At 37.0% G+C, this 20,241-nt stretch overlaps 1 long non-coding RNA gene across 2 annotated transcripts in view; it reads left to right on the top strand.

Moving 5' to 3' along the window:
- LOC141408968 (uncharacterized) overlaps positions 1 to 20,241 on the top strand; it is a 182,516-nt gene that overhangs the window by 113,618 nt on the left and 48,657 nt on the right. For both annotated transcript variants that reach the window (XR_012426854.1, XR_012426855.1), the window contains exon 3: positions 18,718 to 18,829. This is a non-coding gene — a long non-coding RNA (uncharacterized lncRNA). The remainder of the gene's footprint in view (positions 1 to 18,717; positions 18,830 to 20,241) is intronic.

Genomic DNA, 20,241 nt, shown 5'->3' with positions numbered 1-20,241 from the left:
TAGATGTCCTACATGTGACAATAATAGCATATAGAATAGAGGAGGGAATGATGCTGCAGTTATATATTCTAGTGGAATTAATGCATTATTCTGAAGTAGATTATGATAAGATGCACATTTTAATCCTTACAGCAACTACTGAGAAAATAATTTGGAAATATATAGTTAATACATGAGCCAAAAATTGAGCAAAGGAATGAAAATGAACACTGGAAAATATGCACTTAGCATGAAACAAGGCAGTCAAGGAGGAGCAATGGAACACGAAGATGGTAGAATAGTTCCCTAAACACATGAAAGTAAAAGTCCATTGCAGTGCTGTACCAGCCAAACCAAAGTCATCTTCAAGTCTAATCCAGTTTAAGAAAAGCTTGGGTTAGGATCCTAACTCCATCACTTTCTAGCTGCATTGCCTTAGGCAAACTACTTATTTTCCCAGTGTTCCATTTGTTAAACAGGGATGATAATATCTTCTTTATGGAACCATTGAGATGTTTATATGTAATTAAAATTTAAAGAGAATGTGTTAACACTCTGCCTCATGTTTTATAGATTCTTATTAAGCAGGAGCTACAATAATGTTCATTATAATGATGAATGCCACTATTGGTGGTTATTTTGTTGTTATTGTATTCTTGTTATTTTACAGTCAAATTCCTGATTTACTATTCCTAAAAGCATCTGTCCCAACATAGAGGAAGGGGAAAGAGTTAGTCTGCTCTGTTTGATTCTGTATTGGTATGAATAAGATCCACGGTTCTTCATAATATAAATGTTTCTCACCATTTCACAGCAATTTTGAGTATGGGGCATTAACATTTTGTGTGATGTGGGGGATTATTTCCAGTAGGTGCTCTACACATATAATAATGCTTTGCATTGTAACTCTGATCCCTCACTGACTGCATATGACTCTAGGAGGTATTACAAAATCTTTTATTACCCCTCTCTTATTACATGAGGATTTGAAAGGGGTATCAACTATTCTACCAAAGGTATTAGTGTATAAAGACTTTCATGATAATTCTTATATTCATAAACAATCAAAATAATAGACAAGATTCTATAAACTATATTCTCCCAGAAAGTATAAACTTACTTGTGGTAAAAATATGATTAAGTGCTTAACAAACACCTGTTTTATTTAAGCAATAACAAATGCATATACATCCACCACTTGTTTGTAGAACACATTTATTTATTTAGCGGAATTGCCAACTGGGGGAAAATTGCATCTAAATACCACTTAACAAATATCCTTGTTCTCTAAATTTCCATAAGAAAGACATTAATGAGAGTTTGTTCATTACAAAACCTTGCAGCTGAATTGTCTGGGCAATAAAAGGGAAATGACATGGATCATGAAAGGAATCATGTCACAGTGACCAAACTGAAAGCCCTTGACAATTTCCCACTCTGATGTCCAGATGTCAGATAGTCTTCTGGGTCCTGGATGCCTCCAGCAAAGGATGTCCGTAAAACATTCTAACGTTCATAGTAGTTGGCTGGCTCGTCAGGTGGGCAGTCATCACAGACAACCAAGCTGCTCTAGATGAAGATTGACACATCTACTAAGTGCAATGGGCCTTCTTCTGGGTATGGTGATGATCAGTTAGTTAAGCATTACTATTAATTAAACGGTCTCTTCGGTTGTTCATCTGATACAAAATTTCACACTGTAAAATAATCGTGACATTTTCTTTGTTATGACCATATACCAAAACCCTTCACTTACCAGATAATTCAGCTGTGAGGCACTGCTATGCATTTACTATCATTAAGATTCCTCTTAGTGACACTCAAATGGTCCCAAATGTGGCTGATCTCCAGAATCATCAGTGAAGTTTTTGAAAATACCAAATCTTGGGCACTGCTTCAGACATACTTAATTCTTTGGAGAGGCTCTCAGGAAAAGGTATTTTATGATGATCAATAGAATTTGTCAAAATATACTATAGATAAAAAAAAAGAAACTCTTTATAGCCTGGAATTTTGATACACTGTTTCATTGACACTTGGAAGAAAATTCCATTGCCTAAGATTTTGCTTCTTATCTGAGTCCTGACAATGTACTTGTTTGGAATAATTCAGGGAGAAAAGTTGGGCAGAGCAGGTAAAAGACCCTTACAGTGAATAAATTTGAGCCTTCCATTGTACAGACATTTCAGAAGTGTTAATTAACTCTGTAATGATTACTGGGCCTCAACATCCACATTGTTGGAGGCAGGTGTCCAGTCTACACAAAGGGTCAAACTTAAACTTTTAGTTGCCTGTTACAACAAGAATTTTCAAACTGTTTTCTGCAGGTGGCTGCAAGTCTACATGAGTGCCTCAGAGCCATAGTTAACATTGAGAAGTGTCACATAGATGGGAAACTGAGCCCACAACTGAGCCCACTGCCCACAACTTAATCCAGAGACAATCTATTCTTACCAGATTTTATGTTAGGCAAGTTTTAAAAATAAGTATTTGAAAACAATGTTCTAGAACAATTAGCCTCCAGAGTCTTTACCTAATCAGACTCCCAAGAAGTGTACATTCCTACCTGACTTAAAAAGATTGGAGGCCGGGCGCGGTGGCTCAAGCCTGTAATCCCAGCACTTTGGGAGGCCGAGATGGGCGGATCACTAGGTCAGGAGATCGAGACCATCCTGGCTAACACGGTGAAACCCCGTCTCTACTAAAAAATACAAAAAACTAGCCGGGCGAGGTGGCGGGCGCCTGTAGTCCCAGCTACTCAGGAGGCTGAGACAGGAGAATGGCCCGAACCCGGGAGGCGGAGCTTGCAGTGAGCTGAGATCCGGCCACTGCACTCCAGCCTGGGCGACAGAGCGAGACTCCGTCTCAAAAAAAAAAAAAAAAGATTGGAAAGCTCCATTACCTAATCTTTATGTCATTCGATTTGTCTAGCTACACTTTTTCCCTGGGTGATCTTAACCATTCTCTGGCTTAAATCATACTACATATATAGTCTCAATATGTTGATGACTTTCAAATTTATATGAGTAATGCAGGCCACTTTACTGAGCACCAGGTCATCCTACTGCCTATTCATAATCTTCTCTTGGATGGCTAATATGTTAGTCAGGGTTCTCTAGAGGGACAGAACTAATAGGATGAATGTATATATGAAGGGGAGCTTATTAAGGAGTACTGACTCACACGATCACAAAGTGAAGTCCCATAGTAGGTCATCTGCACGCTGAGGAGCAAGGAAGCCAGTCCGAGTCCCAAAACCTCAAAAGTAGGGAAGCTGACAGTGCAGCCTTCAGTCTGTGGCTGAAGTCTGGAGAGCCCCTGGCAAATCACTGGTGTAGGTCCAAGAGTCCAAAACCTGAAGAACTTAGAGTCTGATGTTCGAAAGCAGGAAGCATCCAGCACAGAAAGCAAGATGAAGACTGGAAGACAGCATGTCTGCTCATTCCACTTTCTTCTGCCTGCTTTATTCTAGCCGCGTTGACAGCTGATTAGATGACGCCCACCTAGATTGAGAATGAGTCTGCCTCTCCCAATCCACTGACTCAAACGTTAATCTCCTTTAGCAACACCCTCACAGACACACCCAGGATTAATACTTTTCATCCTCCAATCCGATCAAGTTGACACTCAATATTAACCATCACAGCGATAATTGCCTCACAATATCTTTAACTTTCTCCATCTTATGTAACACATCCAAAGAGAGCAGCTCTTGCCCACAGAGTAGCCCAGGTAGCATTTCAAAAGGGAAACCAAATTGTGTCATTGCTCTACTTAAAACTTTCTAATATCCTAACACTTAGAATAAGTTCAAACCCTACTTGTAATCTACAGACATGTAAGGTATGCACGAATCCTTCCTGCAGGGGTGTTTTGCTGGTCAATATGCTATTTCTTGGCCTTAGACCCACTCTTTTATATTCTGCCTTATAAAGCTGGGGATAGGACTGTGCTAATTACATTACTATTTTGCTGGCTGAACTGGTAGTTTAGTAGAATAGTCATTTAAGACACCATTATGACAAAAGTTGGGAAACAGTACTTTGAAACAATGGTTTCTGTCATGTAGAGTGCAATTTACAAAACTCCTAAAGCACTCATTTTCAAACCGCTTTCTGAAGATGCCTTCTTGTCTGTGTAAGCACCTTGGTAGCTACAACAATGGTAAAGAGAGTAACCAACACATGGGGCTTTATGAGTCTACAGAGAAGATTTGTTCTTATCTTAAAAGTGACCAATTTATTTCTCCCATAGCCAGAATATGACGTTCTGGAAATCAAGAAAGGGAAATCAAGAAAACAATGGTAAAGAGAGTAACCAACAGATGGGGCTTTACGGCTTTATGAGTCTACAGAGAAGATTTGTTCTTGTCTTAAAAGTGACCAATTTATTTCCCCCATAGCCAGAATATGAGGTTCTGGAAATCAAGAAAGGGAAATGGAAGGGTTGACCCTTATTAATCTCCCTAACAACCTATTCACAGAATTTTTTGGTTTCTATTTCCACAGCTTTGAAAGCTGTTGATTTGCAGGTCCTACTTGCCAAGAGAGGAATATTTCCATCAAGGAATCCAACAGGGATTCCACTGAATTGGAAGTTGAGACTGCTTCCTAGCCATTTGGTTCTCCACATGACATTGAGCCAATATATAAAGAAGAGCGTTAACATACTGGTTGAGGTGACTGATCCTAATTACCAAGGAGAAATTGGGCTGCTTTTAAGTAATGTGTAATAGAATAGAGGACCTATGCATTCTCTGGGGTGGGTGCCTTTTGCTACTTCTTGTCATGTAGCAATAAGAAAAGGCATAATCATTGTGGAATCAGACAGTTCGAAAATGAAGGTTTGAGTCACTTCACAAGATAAAGAATCTTAGGAAAAGCTGAGGTCCCCACTGAGGTAAAGAAATCATGGAATGGGTAGTGCAGATGGAAATAGAAGTAGAAATTGAAATTATTCATCTCATTTAGAGACTCATGATTAGTTATAGGAATGAAGGCAGTATCTGTTATGAATAGTTTCTTGTAGTATTATGTATATACTTTTGTTTTTATTAATGAATATGATATTTCTTTTCTCTCCCTTCTGCCATTTATTATCATAAATAGAGTTGTTCTAGTGGTTAACATTATAATTTTGTGTTTAGTTTCAGAACATTCAGGTGGGACTGTTACTGAATTTGGGGAATAATTCACACCTTCCAGACACATACCTTGTGACTATCATCTAGCAATGAGCGAAATGACCTGGGACTTTGGGTCTCCCCCTTAGGAGGAGAGGGTGAATATGTCTTAATGTGTTCAAAGAATAATTATTAGGAGAAATTGTTGGTTGAAAGTATACATTTGTTACTGCCATATAGAACTTTGGATATATTTAGATGGGATACTGACTAGCCAAAGAGGTGGATGCTACTGCTTACTAAGCTATTGTCTCGGCTCTACACCTGCCTTCCCCAGGTTGGGTGCTCCAGAAGCAGACACTGAGACTGAATGTAACAAGCAGGGCATATTAGAAACACTGGTAGAAGGAAGGGTGGGAGGCAGGACTGGTACGATGGAGAAGTTGAGCCGCAATAATTATGACACAGAAATGATCAAACTCTGCCTACAGCCCTGTGGAGCTCTGAGTTGTATAGAGCTCATCACAGTTGTCTCACAGTAAGCCAAAATGGTGAGACCTTTATAGCTGGTGAACAGTCATCAGATATGAGTTATCCAGGAATGGCCATGTTCTTGAATGAAGCAGCTTTCAGCAGCCAAGTTCAGCTCTGAAGGAACTACAGATAAGACTGCTCATAACACTCCAAGCTGCTGGTCTGAGCAGTGTGGCCACATCACCCTCCACTACCTTTATACTCAGTTTGTGAAGCTGGGGCTAGAAAACCATGTGTTTTTCCTTGTCATATGGTTTCCCGTTATGTTCTAATGAAGAGAACTAGAGGGAGACTTTAAGAGAGAAGGAACTTATGCCTTTCTTATGCCTTTCTTTCTTTTCTTTTCTTTTTTTTTCTTGAGATGGAGTCTCACCCTGTTGCCCAGGCTGGAGTGCAATGGCATGATCTTGGCTCACTGCAACCTGTGCCTCCCAGGTTCAAGTGATTCTCCTGCCTCAGCCTCCCAAGTAGCTGGGATTATAGGTGTGCCACCACGCCCAGCTAATTTTTTGTATCTTTAGTAGAGATGGGGTTTCACCATGTTGGCCAGGGTGGTCACGAACTCCTCACCTCATGATCTGCCTGCCTCGGCCTCCCAAAGTGTTGGGATTACAGGTGTGAGCCACTGCATCCGGCCTCTTATGCCTTTCTTTTCTTTGTGTGGTGTGTATTTTGAGACAGAGTCTCGCTCTGTCACCTAGGCTGGAGGGCAGTGGCGTGGTATTGGCTCACTGCAACCTCCACCTCCTGGTCCAAGGGATTCCCCTGCCTCAGCCTCCCAAGTAGCTGGGACTACAGGCACGTACCACCACATCCAGCTAAATTTTTGTGTGTATTTTAATAGAGGCAGGGTTTCATCATGTTGGTCAGGATGGTCTCGATCTCCTGACCTCGTGATCTGCCTGCCTCGCCCTCCCAAAGTGCAGGGATTACAGGCCTGAGCCACCGCGCCCGGCCCTCTTGTGCCTTTCTTATTGTGCTTGCTGTTTTCAGCAAATTTAGCACCATCTAGCCAAACTTTGCCTCAGCAAATCAAGCTGTGTCGTGGTATAGACTAATTCCTAGGTTTATGATAGGAAGCAGAGAAATGCAAATATTTTCAGTCTAGCTGCTAGCAGTTACTAGTCATAAAAAGGTAGTAACAAAGTTTCAGTAAAAGCCTATAAAACTATTTCAAGACTTTTAATACTAATCCTGTGTGAAAGAATAATATACAGACCTAAGTCAGTTAATATCTCAAATCAAGATAAATCCTTGGACATGTTAGATTACTTTATTTATTTTTGTTTGAAAGACAACTACATTATTTCTCCTTGATTTTTATCTCAGACCGGAATATAATAAAAGCATAACATTAAGCTTATGTGAGACGAGTTAATTTTCTCATAGAAAGCTTAATTAATTTTAACTTCAATTTTTCCCTACACTAGTTTAGTGGTCAGGTATGTTATTATTACTTCCATTAAATGTAACCGATGTCACTTGTTGATTACTTCTAATATTTCAAAATTAATTAAGAGTCTTAGAAATTGTTTTATGCTGGCATTAAGTAACAACACAGTTTGCTTTAAATTAATTTATAAAATACAGAAATAATCCGATAATGAAGGAAATACATGTGCTTACCTCCAAAGACAATTAATAATTACATTGAATTAATTTTGCAATTTAATAGTATAATTATTAGTTAACCAATTTATTACTTAATTTCTTGTGGCATAAAATTATCAAAATCTACGACAAGCAGTGAAGGATCTTTCTATTTCATTATGTGCTATTTTCTGTGCCACTTGGTTCAGAGAACTGTTGCACTATCTATAATTCTCAAGTTAGTAGGTCATAATTATGCAAACCAGAACAAATTCTTTCAATAATATGCCGTTCCAGCTGATCTCTCTAATTTTGTTAAAAGAATCATATGGCAAACTAGAGATATTCCAATTTAGGCAGCAAAGAAATAAAATGTTCAGAATAATTTCCCACTTGAGCACCATGGTGGCCTTTAAGGTGGTCCACTTGAGTCTTACCTTTCAGTGGGCACTCTTCTATGTAATGCCTTCCCCTTGTGTGTGGGTGGGACCTTTGACTTCTTTATAAGCAGTAGATTGTGGCAAAGGTAATGGAATGTGTGATTAAGTGTGCTTGAATACATATAGTGCTTATCTTGCTGGAGTTGCACTAGCTCTCTCTTTCTCCCCGTGCACTCTCTCTCTGTCTCTCTCCGTCTCTCTCCTTTGCTGACTTTGAAGAAGCAAGCTTGCATAAATCCTACAAATATCCACAAGGAAATAAACACTACAAACAACCAGAGAGAACTGGGAAACAGATCTTTCCCCAGTTGAGCCTGTAATGAAATCTCATCCTGGCTGGCTCTTTGACTCCAGCCTCCTCAAGCACAGGAGCCACCAGATACAGATGAGTTGCACCTAGACTCTTGGTCCACAAAAACTGTGAGATAATAAATATGTTTTGTTTTAAGTCATTAAGTTTGTGGTAATTTGTTGTTCAGCATAGAAAATAATACAAGCATTATGTAAGTGATCTTAATAGATTATGTCTTGTGGCTTCTCACAAGCTTAATACATCATCAGGGACATTTACAGATGATGACTCTAGAAACTGAGATTTAAATCAGTACTTTTTGCAATAGGTTAAACGGAGACATCACAACTCATTTAACTAAGGACCCTAAATTTGAATTTTGCTAATTCTGATATTTATACATAAGTCAATTTCTTAATAGTCTTGCTGGTGGAATCTAGGATTATTATACAACAAAGAGGAATGATAGCAATTGATGTTAGAAACATAACTATATGGGATGATGGCCAGATATTATATTGAGTGTTTTCACAACCTTTTTTAAAAAATTATTTTACATAGATTCAGTACCAATCAGTCTTCTTTTCTGCCAGGATATAAATGGGCAAAACAGCTCTGCAACCAAGGCAATATTAGCTATGTTATATTTAAAAATATATCTTATTTAATTGGGTATAATTGTCCTGCTGTTGAGAAACAGGTGTCATACTTCGAATGCAGAAATGATGACTATGACACAACAGTCTGTTAGTAGCACAGTGCTTATGAAGTCACAGCAGTTTTGATGGTGAATTCTGTGGCCTTAGAGAAATTAGGAATACCTGCACATTATTGGTACTGCACACAAAAATCTCATGGAGATACATTTTCTGTTCTTGTTTTTTATCTCCAGTTCTTGATGCATTACTAAAGAGAGGTTTAATAAAACTGTGAAACATTACAGGCCAGAGAGAAAGCAACCTGTGTTTCTTATGCTTATCTTCAGATTGTAGTTAACATTATTGCCTTAGCATTTGTGCCACTCTATATGACTTTTGATTAACCCTACAAGGAAGTTTGAATGTATTTATTACACTTTTTGAGAGATATTTGTAGATATTTCAAAATATAAATAATATAAGTGCTCAACTTCATGGATTCACAATAAATATTGTCATTTAAAGTTATTTGACTTGGAATTTACCTGAAAAGTCTTTCCTAAAATTGAAAACTTAGTTAAAGAAATACAATCATTGAAAATATAGATCTTGCTTTTAACCATGGTTGCTATTTTATTGTAATTTCACTGTCTCTAAGAATTTTAGTAAGCTTTTTACTAAGCAACACATTCGATGCATTTCTTTTATTTTTATTTTTATTTTTATTTATTATTATTATTGCACTTTAAGTTCTAGGGTACATGTGCATAACGTGCAGGTTTGTTACATATGTATACTTGTGCCGTGTTGCTGTGCTGCACCCATCAACTCGTCAGCACCCATCAACTCGTCATTTACATCAGGTATAACTCCCAATGCAATCCCTCCCCTCTCCCCCCTCCCCGTGATAGGCCCCGGTGTGTGATGTTCCCCTTCCTGTGTCCAAGTGATCTCATTGTTCAGTTCCCACCTATGAGTGAGAACATGCAGTGTTTGGTTTTCTGTTCTTGTGATAGTTTGCTAAGAATGATGCATCCATGTCCCTACAAAGGACACAAACTCATCCTTTTTTATGGCTGCATAGTATTCCATGGTGTATATGTGCCACATTTTCTTAATCCAGTCTGTCACTGATGGACATTTGGGTTGATTCCAAGTCTTTGCTATTGTGAATAGTGCCACAATAAACATATGTGTGCATGTGTCTTTATAGCAGCATGATTTAGAATCCTTTGGGTATATACCCAGTAATGGGATGGCTGGGTCCTATGGTACATCTAGTTCTAGATCCTTGAGGAATCGCCATACTGTTTTCCATAATGGTTGAACCAGTTTACAATCCCACCAACAGTGTAAAAGTGTTCCTATTTCTCCACATCCTCTCCAGCACCTGTTGTTTCCTGACTTTTTAATGATCGCCATTCTAACTGGTGTGAGATGGTATCTCATTGTGGTTTTGATTTGCATTTCTCTGATGGCCAGTGATGATGAGCATTTTTTCATGTGTCTGTTGGCTGTATGAATGTCTTCTTTTGAGAAATGTCTGTTCATATCCTTTGCCCACTTTTTGATGGGGTTGTTTGTTTTTTTCTTGTACATTTGTTTGAGTTCTTTGTAGGTTCTGGATATTAGCCCTTTGTCAGATGAGTAGATTGCAAAAATTTTCTCCCATTCTGTAGGTTGCCTGTTGACTCTGATGGTAGTTTCTTTTGCTGTGCAGAAGCTCTTTAGTTTAATGAGATCCCATTTGTCAATTTTGGCTTTTGCTGCTGTTGCTTTTGGTGTTTTAGACATGAAGTCTTTGCCCATGCCTATGTCCTGAATGGTACTACCTAGGTTTTCCTCTAGGGTTTTTATGGTATTAGGTCTAACATTTAAGTCTCTAATCCATCTTGAATTAATTTTCGTATAAGGAGTAAGGAAAGGATCCAGTTTCAGCTTTCTACTTATGGCTAGCCTATTTTCCCAGCACCATTTATTAAATAGGGAATCCTTTCCCCATTTCTTGTTTCTCTCAGGTTTGTCAAAGATCAGATGGCTGTAGCTGTGTGGTATTATTTCTGAGGACTCTGTTCTGTTCCATTGGTCTATATCTCTGTTTTGGTACCAGTACCATGCTGTTTTGGTTACTGTAGCCTTGTAGTAGAGTTTGAAGTCAGGTAGCGTGATGCCTCCAGCTTTGTTCTTTTGACTTAGGATTGTCTTGGAGATGCGGGCTCTTTTTTGGTTCCATATGACCTTTGACCCTGAAGGAAGCACTAAACATGGAAAGGAACAACCGGTACCAGCCATTGCAAAAACATGCCAAAATGTAAAGACCATCTAGGCTAGGAAGAAACTGCATCAACTAACGAGCAAAATAACCAGTTAATATCATAATGGCAGGATCAAGTTCACACATAACAATATTAACCTTAAATGTAAATGGACTAAATGCTCCAATTAAAAGACACAGACTGGCAAACTGGATAAAGAGTCAAGACCCATCAGTCTGCTGTATTCAGGAGACCCATCTCACACGCAGAGACATACATAGGCTCAAAATAAAGGGATGGAGGAAGATTTACCAAGCAAATGGAGAACAAAAAAAAGCAGGGGTTGCAATACTAGTCTCTGATAAAACAGACTTTAAACCATCAAAGATCAAAAGAGACAAAGAAGGCCATTACATAATGGTAAAAGGATCAATTCAACAGGAAGAGCTAACTGTCCTAAATATATATGCACCCAATACAGGAGCACCCAGATTCATAAAGCAAGTCCTTAGAGACTTACAAAGAGACTTAGACTCCCATACAATAATAATGGGAGACTTCAACACTCCACTGTCAACATTAGATAGATCAACGAGACAGAAAGTTAACAAGGATATCCAGGAATTGAACTCATCTCTGCAGCAAGCAGACCTAATAGACATCTATAGAACTCTCCACCCCAAATCAACAGAATATACATTCTTCTCAGCACCACATCGCACTTATTCCAAAACTGACCACATAATTGGAAGTAAAGCACTCCTCAGCAAATGTACAAGAACAGAAATTATAACAAACTGTCTCTCAGACCACAGTGCAATCAAACTAGAACTCAGGACTAAGAAACTCAATCAAAACTGCTCAACTACATGGAAACTGAACAACCTGCTCCTGCATGACTACTGGGTACATAACAAAATGAAGGTAGAAATATCGATGCATTTCTTAACACAAAATTGTAATGAGAATGATCAACAGTGAGGAATGGAGAAAAGTTATATTACATGTTTGACAACATTCTAAAAGATACTGAAGAGGTGTTAGTTGATCTTTATTTGATATATATCTCTATTAACTGACCTTCCTTTGATACATTTGGCACCTTTGGGCTTATTGACTCTTTAATAGGGTGAGTAACATCTAAAATTGAGAAGCTTATTATGTACTTCTCAACCATGTTGCTCATTGTTTCTGATTCCTTTCAACTCTATATGTCAGAGATTATTAGGAAGGTATTTTGTTGCTTTTAATTTTTATCAGGAGGTGGTATCTGTAAAAGAGATCACCAAATATTATAAATATATTGCACAGATATCTGAACATAACAAGGTAAATTATTTGCTTTTCAAGAAAATATATTTATTTTTAATGTAAATTTTATTTATTTACATTTTTATTTTAAATGTTTATGGGTACATAGCAGGTGTATATATAGTGGGGTCAAGAAAAAATTTTTAAAAATTTCTTGAAAGTATTTGGCAAGAAAAGCATTGATATCCAAACACATAAGCAAAAACCAAGTTTTTCTTTGTAAACTTAAAGTAAAAGAAATGAATACGCTCCTAGGATTTCTGAGGGAAAAATATAGTGAACATAAAAATTCATATCTAGGTAAGCATCTAATTCGTGTTGAAATTGAATGGAAAATTATCAGATATCCAACAGCCTTTCTACATATGTACTTTGTTGAAAATGTATTACTTAAAGAAGTACTCTAGTCAACCAAAAATTCTCAAAAAAATTTCAATACAAATAGGAAATGCTTATTTAACAAATGGAAGTGATAAAACAAACCAGGAAAACAGTGTTAAGTCTAACTTACTATTACTAATATAATTGTTTAAATGTTAAAATATAAAACAATTCCTTAGGAAAAATGCATATAAAGTGAAATTATGCCATGGCTGAATTGATTAATAGCTTATAAATATAACATTCAGATATTGTGTGGAGGAAATATGACAAAAATATCTTGATGAAAGCTAACTAAAAATACACAATTTATTCTTATCAAAATAAAGATGAAATAAACATGATAAAGAATAAAATACAAAACAAGTATGGTAAATCCTAAATATTTTATATGGTTTAGAAATAAATAAGTGAAATATCTAAAAAGTAACAAAGAATATTAGTTGAATATTTACAGAAGAAACAATAATGGAGTTTGAATAAAAAGAAATGTTCACTAAGATTTACAGAGAATTATAAAATGAGAATATAAATTGGGTTTTGCCTGAAAAAGTTGTTTTTATTTATTTTTTATTATTATTATGTTTCTTTTTCTTCATAGTAGCAGTTCCCACTATAAAAAAGTTGCTTTTTAAAAACTATTATTTAAAAACTACACAATAATGATATTGTCATGTCTCAGCCAGGAAACCCTTCCTGGAAACAACAGTTATAAAATATAACAAAATATTTACTGTAAAACTATTTAAGGACACTGACTGATAAGTGACTAAAGCTGGAGTAAACTGCAGGAAAGGTTACTCCCAAAAGGCAGCAACTGTGAGAGGTAAGAATTGCAAGTTCCTGCTTACAAAAAATATTAGAGCACTCCCCATCTTTTCTATTTCCGGTAACAGAGAACAGCAGCATTACTGCATTGAGGTAGTGGGGAACTGAGAACATCTTCAGCAGAGTTGAAAATCAGGATGGGCTCATGGAATTGAGAGCCATAGAAAAAGACATAAAATTGGCTCTGGATCCATTTTGTAAGCAGCCTTTTATTTTTTTTCTCTATATGTAATCAGACAGTCTTACTCCTTTAATTGAGACAGTTCATTTACATTTATTCTACTTAAAAATGTATTTTGGTTGAAAACTACCATTCTATAATTTGTTTCAATTAACCTGCATGTTTTATGGCACTTCCCTTTCCTTTTGTAGCTTTTGTATTAATAAAATCTTTCTGTTTAACCTCTGATATATAGACCTCTTACATAATGCTATTATATGACCTTGCTGAATACACACACCATACACACACATGCACACACCATATACACACATACACACACATACACACAAACACACTTTAACTGTACTTTCAGAAGTTACTGATGAGATTAAAACATGTATTCTTGAGTTACACAGTCTAATTAAAACAATTACTTTTACAACTTCCCCACTCATGTTCAGACGTTAGAATAACTTCATTTATCCCTTCCAGACTTATTTTTGTCATGCATATTAATTCCAAAATGTTTTAACTTTTACATTATTTTATATTTATCTATATGTGCCAACATATTTGTCTTTTCCAGTATTCTTCATTCCATTCTGCAATACTGTTTGTGACTGAAATCATTTTTCTTCAGTCTGAAAAAAGTCCTTACAAGATTGTCTTTATGATTATATGCTGGCAATAAGTTTACGTTTGGTTGAGATATATATTTTTGTTTTCATGTATGGAGCATACTTTTGGTAGACAATGAATTATAGATTGGCAGTTATTCTCCTTCAGCGCTTTCATAGTATTATTTGCTTTCCGTCTTTGATATTTGGTGTTTGAAATCATTTCAGTCTCGTGGGGTTTTTTTTTTTTTTTTTTTTTTGAGACAGAGTCTCCCTGGGTCGCCCAGGTTGGAGTGCAGTGGCGCGATCTCGGCTCACTGCAAGCTCCACTTCCAAGGTTCACGCCATTCTCCTGCCTCAGCCTCCCTAGTAGCTGGGACTACAGGTGCGCGCCACTACGCCCGGCTAATTTTCTTTGTATTTTTAGTAGAGACGGGGGTTTCACCGTGTTAGCCAGGATGGTCTCGATCTCCTGACCTCGTGATCCACCCGTCTCGGCCTCCCAAAGTGCTGGGATTACAGGCGTGAGCCACCATACCTGGCCTCCTCATTTTTTAAAAAATCAATTTAACTATGACTTACCTTGGTGGGCTATCTTTATATTTATTTGATTTGGGATTTCTAGAGCTTCTTCAAATAAATGGTTGATTTATTTCAACCATTTAAGAAAATTTCTAGCCATTATTTTTCCATTGATTGCTTTTGTCCCCTTGTCTTGCTCCTCTCCATGTGGTACTCCCATTGCATGTGTGTTAGAATTTTTGACTGGATTCTATACATCCTTTCTGCATTTTTCAGCATTTTTCATCCTTTACTCACATTGTACTTCAGTTTTGACATTTTCTATTAATCTGTTTTTCAGTTTACTAATTTTGTCTTCTTTCATACCTAATTTCTAATCATCTTTTGAACTCATATATGACTTAACTTGAAATGCACTATATATTTCTAAAACTTCCTATTGATTCTTACAAGTTTACTTCTCTGGTGAAAGCCTCTATTTTTTTCATCAATTTGTCCTATCGCCCCCATAATTGTATTAAAATTTTAATCATGTTAATCAATCGTAAAATACCAATTTTAAATACCTTATCTACTAACTTCAATATTTTGATCAACTCTGGATCTATTTTACGTCTTTTTTTTTTCTGGTTTCTGTTATATGATGGTCCTCTTTCTTGGAATGCTTGGCAATTGTTTATTGACTGCTTGACACAGTCAGTAAGAATTGTAGAGAGACTTTATAATTTTAGCTTCCACTGAAGAGATGATTCACTCATTCCACAACTTGGCAGATACAGAGGGGCATAGGGAGGCTGATTACCTTCATCTCATCAGGGCTGAGCTGTGTCTACACTGGGCTGTGGTTTGAGTAAGGCTCTGGCCACGTACACTTCACTCTTGGCCCCAGAGTTCAGCAGCAACTCTTCCTTGATTTTTATCTTTACCAAGTACTCCCAGGAGAGAGTTTGACTACAGAGTGTCAACTTAGCTCTCCCTAAACAACGTTCAATCCAATCTGTGTTATTTGTCCCCTCTTACTGGTACCTCTTTGTTTATAACACAGGAATTCTGTAAGAAATATTCTGATATGTTCACCACATGCTTTCAGGACAATTTCTGGGCTTTCCATTTCATACCACTTCAAATGTGGACAGACAAATGTCTTGAAAAGAACACCAACCATTGAAGCCCCTCAAGTCTCAATCCTTCCTTCCTTCATTTTCCTACTGCTCCTTCTAGCTGCCAAGGACTTTGCTGGCTTCCTGCTCCCCACAAGTTGCCCTGTCCCATAGGCCCAGATTCTCACTTACCCAGGACTTGCGACTTCAGAAGAAAAGCAGTCACAGATGATCACCTCACCTATGAGAGGTTCTATCTACTCTAGAATTTTAGTGCCTGTAGTTATTGTTGTTTCTGAAGCCCCCTGATTCCTTTAAACATATTTTTAAAACAAATTTTTATGAACTTTTCTGGTTTTTATAGCAACATTGTTCTGCCACAAATTGCCCTATCCTACCCAGATAGAGAAGTCTCTCATTTATGTTTTAAAGTTTCATAAATGAAATATAAGTATATTAATATTATACAACTATAAATATAGTAACGATAAGGAAATAAAATTATCACACAGAATAAATTTGATTTTGAAGTGTGAGAATGAAAAAATGATTTCATATGAGATTGTGACATATGGATGGATGTGGCAGAAGGAGAAACAGGCATAAGGAACTAGTATCTAGAAACCCTTAAAATACATAAGGCATTGTTACTATCCTACAAACATTATAAGCATTATCTCTAATAAGTGAATATATATTCTGATTATTCTCAAAACAAACATAATAAAAGAAAATGTATTTTTGTTGCCTTTGAAAATTTTTTCTTAAGGGAGTCTGCTCACACACTGGGCTGTGGGGCACAGATACAAACCACATATTGTATATTTTCACGAGTTACTCATGATTATCAAGTTGGGATTAGAATTGTCCAGAGATGACACATTCTATGCCAAAAGAATATTCTTTTGCAATATTTTAGGACTTTCTTCAGAAACCTCCTTTCACATTTCAATAAGGAAGAGAATCTGAAAAGGAGCAAACATGCAATGTTTTTTCTTATGTATATATACCTAAAGTTTGTATGTATTTTACATTTTTAGTACGTGCATAAAAGACAGTAGAGAAATGTAAGAAATACACATCACACATTTAATTTACAGTAACTGTTCAGCTCTGTTGTTGTCTTTTTTGTGCTCACCTTTTTTGAATTGGCTTCATAGACTCTCTCACAAAGTCACTTTACTTTCATATTTTGCACCAATTAATTATCTTCAAGATTCCCCTCAAAGATGGGAACCAGCAAGAATGCTTCCTGGGACTAAACCAGCAAGAGTGCTTCCTGAAACTTAAAAGAAGTTTTATGCGTATTTTAAAGCAACGTAGACATTTCTACAAATATTCCCATCCATGTTGCAGTATATAAACCAGATTCAAAGCACAATTAAAGAGTTTTTTTATTTAAGCATAAATGTCTTTCTTGTAATATGAGTCATTGAGGGTCACATCCGAGTATAGCCCCACATGAAGAATTGAAAAACTCTCATTCGTAAGTTGGCATAAACTGGGAAATAAGTTGGTGAATATAGGACTATGTCAAAGTATCCTTTTAGTTCTGTGATTCTGATAGTTTTAGAATTCCGGGAGCAGAAAGAATACATTTTTCTCTCAGTCTGTTTACTGTGTATTGGGGTTATGAGCAAGGAGCTTCCCTTCCATTATCACAGCAGACTCCTATGGAATTCTTTATGCTTTTTTTTCAGGGAAAATGGATTTGAGGGACATTTTGAATGGTGCATCACAGATGAACAAATGTTGTTTGTGGTTGAACGTTACATTACAGATGACAAAACAAAATTACACTTATTTTAATATGTGCATACAGATGGTCTATTTTTAGACACCAGGAGATTGGGGAAGAAATAAGGATATAAAATAAAAGGTGTAATCACTGATAAAAATATTTATTGATGTATTTTAAAGTTTCAGTGGGATGATTTTTCAAAAACATATAAATCACCAAATTGTCAAAATTAGCAGAAAATCTGGCAATCATACCTAAGAGAGATGTTTAGAAAGTTTATAAACAACTAACCACGGGGATCAAATCATAGTTAAAATTTGACACAAATATTGAAGGAGGAGGGAAATGACACAAATCCCAATGTCATTAATATTGAACTTCGTTCACTACAAAAGGTGGGTAAATGGTTATTTCCTCTCATCCAGTGTCTTCCTGCACTAAAATTACTTCGTTCCCTTCCCCTTTCCCTTCCCTTTCCTGTTCCCTTCCCTTTCCTTTCGACGGAGTCTCACTCTGTTGCCCAGGCTGGAGTGCAGTAGCGCTATCTCAGCTCACTGCAGCCTCTACCTCCCGGGTTCAAGCGATTCCCCTGTCTCAGCCTCCAGAGTAGCTGGGATTACAGGCATGCACCACCACACCCAGCTAATTTTTGTATTTTAGTAGACACAGGGTTTCACCATGTTGGCCAGGCTGGTCTCGAATTCCTGACCTCAGATAATCTGCCCGCCTCGGCCACCCAAAGTGCTAGGATTATAGGAGTGAGCCACCGTGCCTAGCCTAAAGTTACTTTTCTTACATTCTGTCTTTTTAAATTTTTTGCCCTTTTATTAATTTTTTTAACTAATAGCTGCTTTCATGTAGTTTGGCAATTGGATTATATTTGGAACTGTTATATATATATTTCTTTTCTGGAAAATGGGAAATCGTACACACCCTTCCCTCATATCTTCCTAAAGCAGCTATGAGTCAAAACCCATTTTGTAGTGCTGGTGATCTTAAAGTATATTTAAAGGATGTATAACACACTATGTAATATCTATGATGGTAAAACCTGAAGAAAACTAGAACTTACTCTATTTGTGATTGGTCTAAAATATTAAATAAAACATGAATGTGGAAGGTACAGTATATCAAGAAGTTAGTTTCGAAAAAAAAAAAGTTTAGTTGAACTGAAGAATTAATTACAGTTTTCTTCTCATTCCAGATGCACAGTCTTCGGGTGCTGCCCAGTAGCAGAGTAACTGTTTGATCTTTTTAACCCAAGTTCATCCTCTCAGACACGTTAGCCCTTTTGAGGTATCCTATAAAATACTGAGGTATGTGAAATAATATTTCTTTTTAAGTACTACTTAGATTTTATTTCTTCCTAAATTTCTTCCCTAACTACTTTCATCAGATGGGTTATAAACGGTTTCTACTAAAAATCACTCAGCAACTTTACATAGATAGCTGTGCCACATTAACTGATAGTACTCAGTGCAGAAATCAATCACATCCACCTCTGCTGGCTGTGACATTTTCTACAACTAATCTAAAAGACTTCCTGTTATCTACTACCTTTAATTAAATTTTCTATCAAAGGCAACCTTTTGCATACGAATTACTTTTTTGTTAATATTGTATCTTTTTGTAATGTTTTTGAAGACATTTTAAGAAAGAGTAATCCAAATTTAAGCTAAAATTCCAAAGCATGTATTAATTCCAATGAATATAATTCAACAGGGGTATGAATTGATGGAGAGAAAATCTTCCATTTGGCCTCAGTGTTAAGGCTTGGGTTCTTGCCCTTGTTTGTAAGGCGACTTAAATTTCTGCTTCCAGTCCTGTTCAGTACCCCATAAAGCACTTTTGTATGAATGAGAAAAAAACCATTGCTTCTGGCAACTGCAACATAATGGGCATGTAGCTTGACAAGCATATTACAGGCTGCATTTCAGACTCCGCTTACCCTCTCCATCAGGCACCATCCTGCAGGGCTGTTGTACGCAGTGAACTTATTTGGAACCAATGACATGCTCATCTGATAAAAAGCACAACAGTTAATCTAGTTACAGGTGAGAACTCAAGCAGCTTCACTCCAAGTGCTGATTTTTCTGCCTCAGAATTTCCTTAGTTTTCCTTAATTCAAAGTAGAATTAAGTAGGTTTCATAGGACAGATTCTCCTGAGGCATCAGCTTCCACATAACCAAACTAAGAATTGCATTGGAATATGGACATCTGATGAGGTCATTTGATAAGCTGATCCCTAGATACAGTCCCTGTACCTCTAACTTCCAGCTAAATAGAGAAGACCGTCCTGAATGGCCCACCATTCTCTGGGATTCTAACTGCATTGATCACATCAGGGTTCACATGGATATTTACCTTAGGCAGCGCAGTATTTCCAAGACTTCCAGAGGATCCATCTGTACGTGGACTCTTATTCTTTCCTACCTTATTAAAACCCTTCGCCTGTGTCATCTCAAACTTCAGTTTTCTCACCCTAAAACTCTCCTACATCCTCCAACTCTGCCGTGAGCGTTCTCTATGTTTTGAAAACCTCCTGCCCCACAAATGAGTGTACTTCCCCTTCACACTCTTCAAGTCGAGATTTATGATTTTTCACTTTCTGTACCTCAAGGTCTTGATGAGGTTAAATACATTCTATTTATTTAATGTGACTTGAGACTCTAATTATTAAATGTGACTTTATTCTTTCTCATACTGCCCCTTCAAGCCCATTCTCTC

Source organism: Macaca fascicularis, chromosome 17, assembly GCF_037993035.2.
Source record: "Macaca fascicularis isolate 582-1 chromosome 17, T2T-MFA8v1.1".
In the NCBI taxonomy this organism is placed as follows: domain Eukaryota; kingdom Metazoa; phylum Chordata; class Mammalia; order Primates; family Cercopithecidae; genus Macaca; species Macaca fascicularis.
The sequence above is the reverse complement of the archived record's forward strand: the minus strand, read 5'-3'. Positions and strand labels throughout refer to the sequence as shown.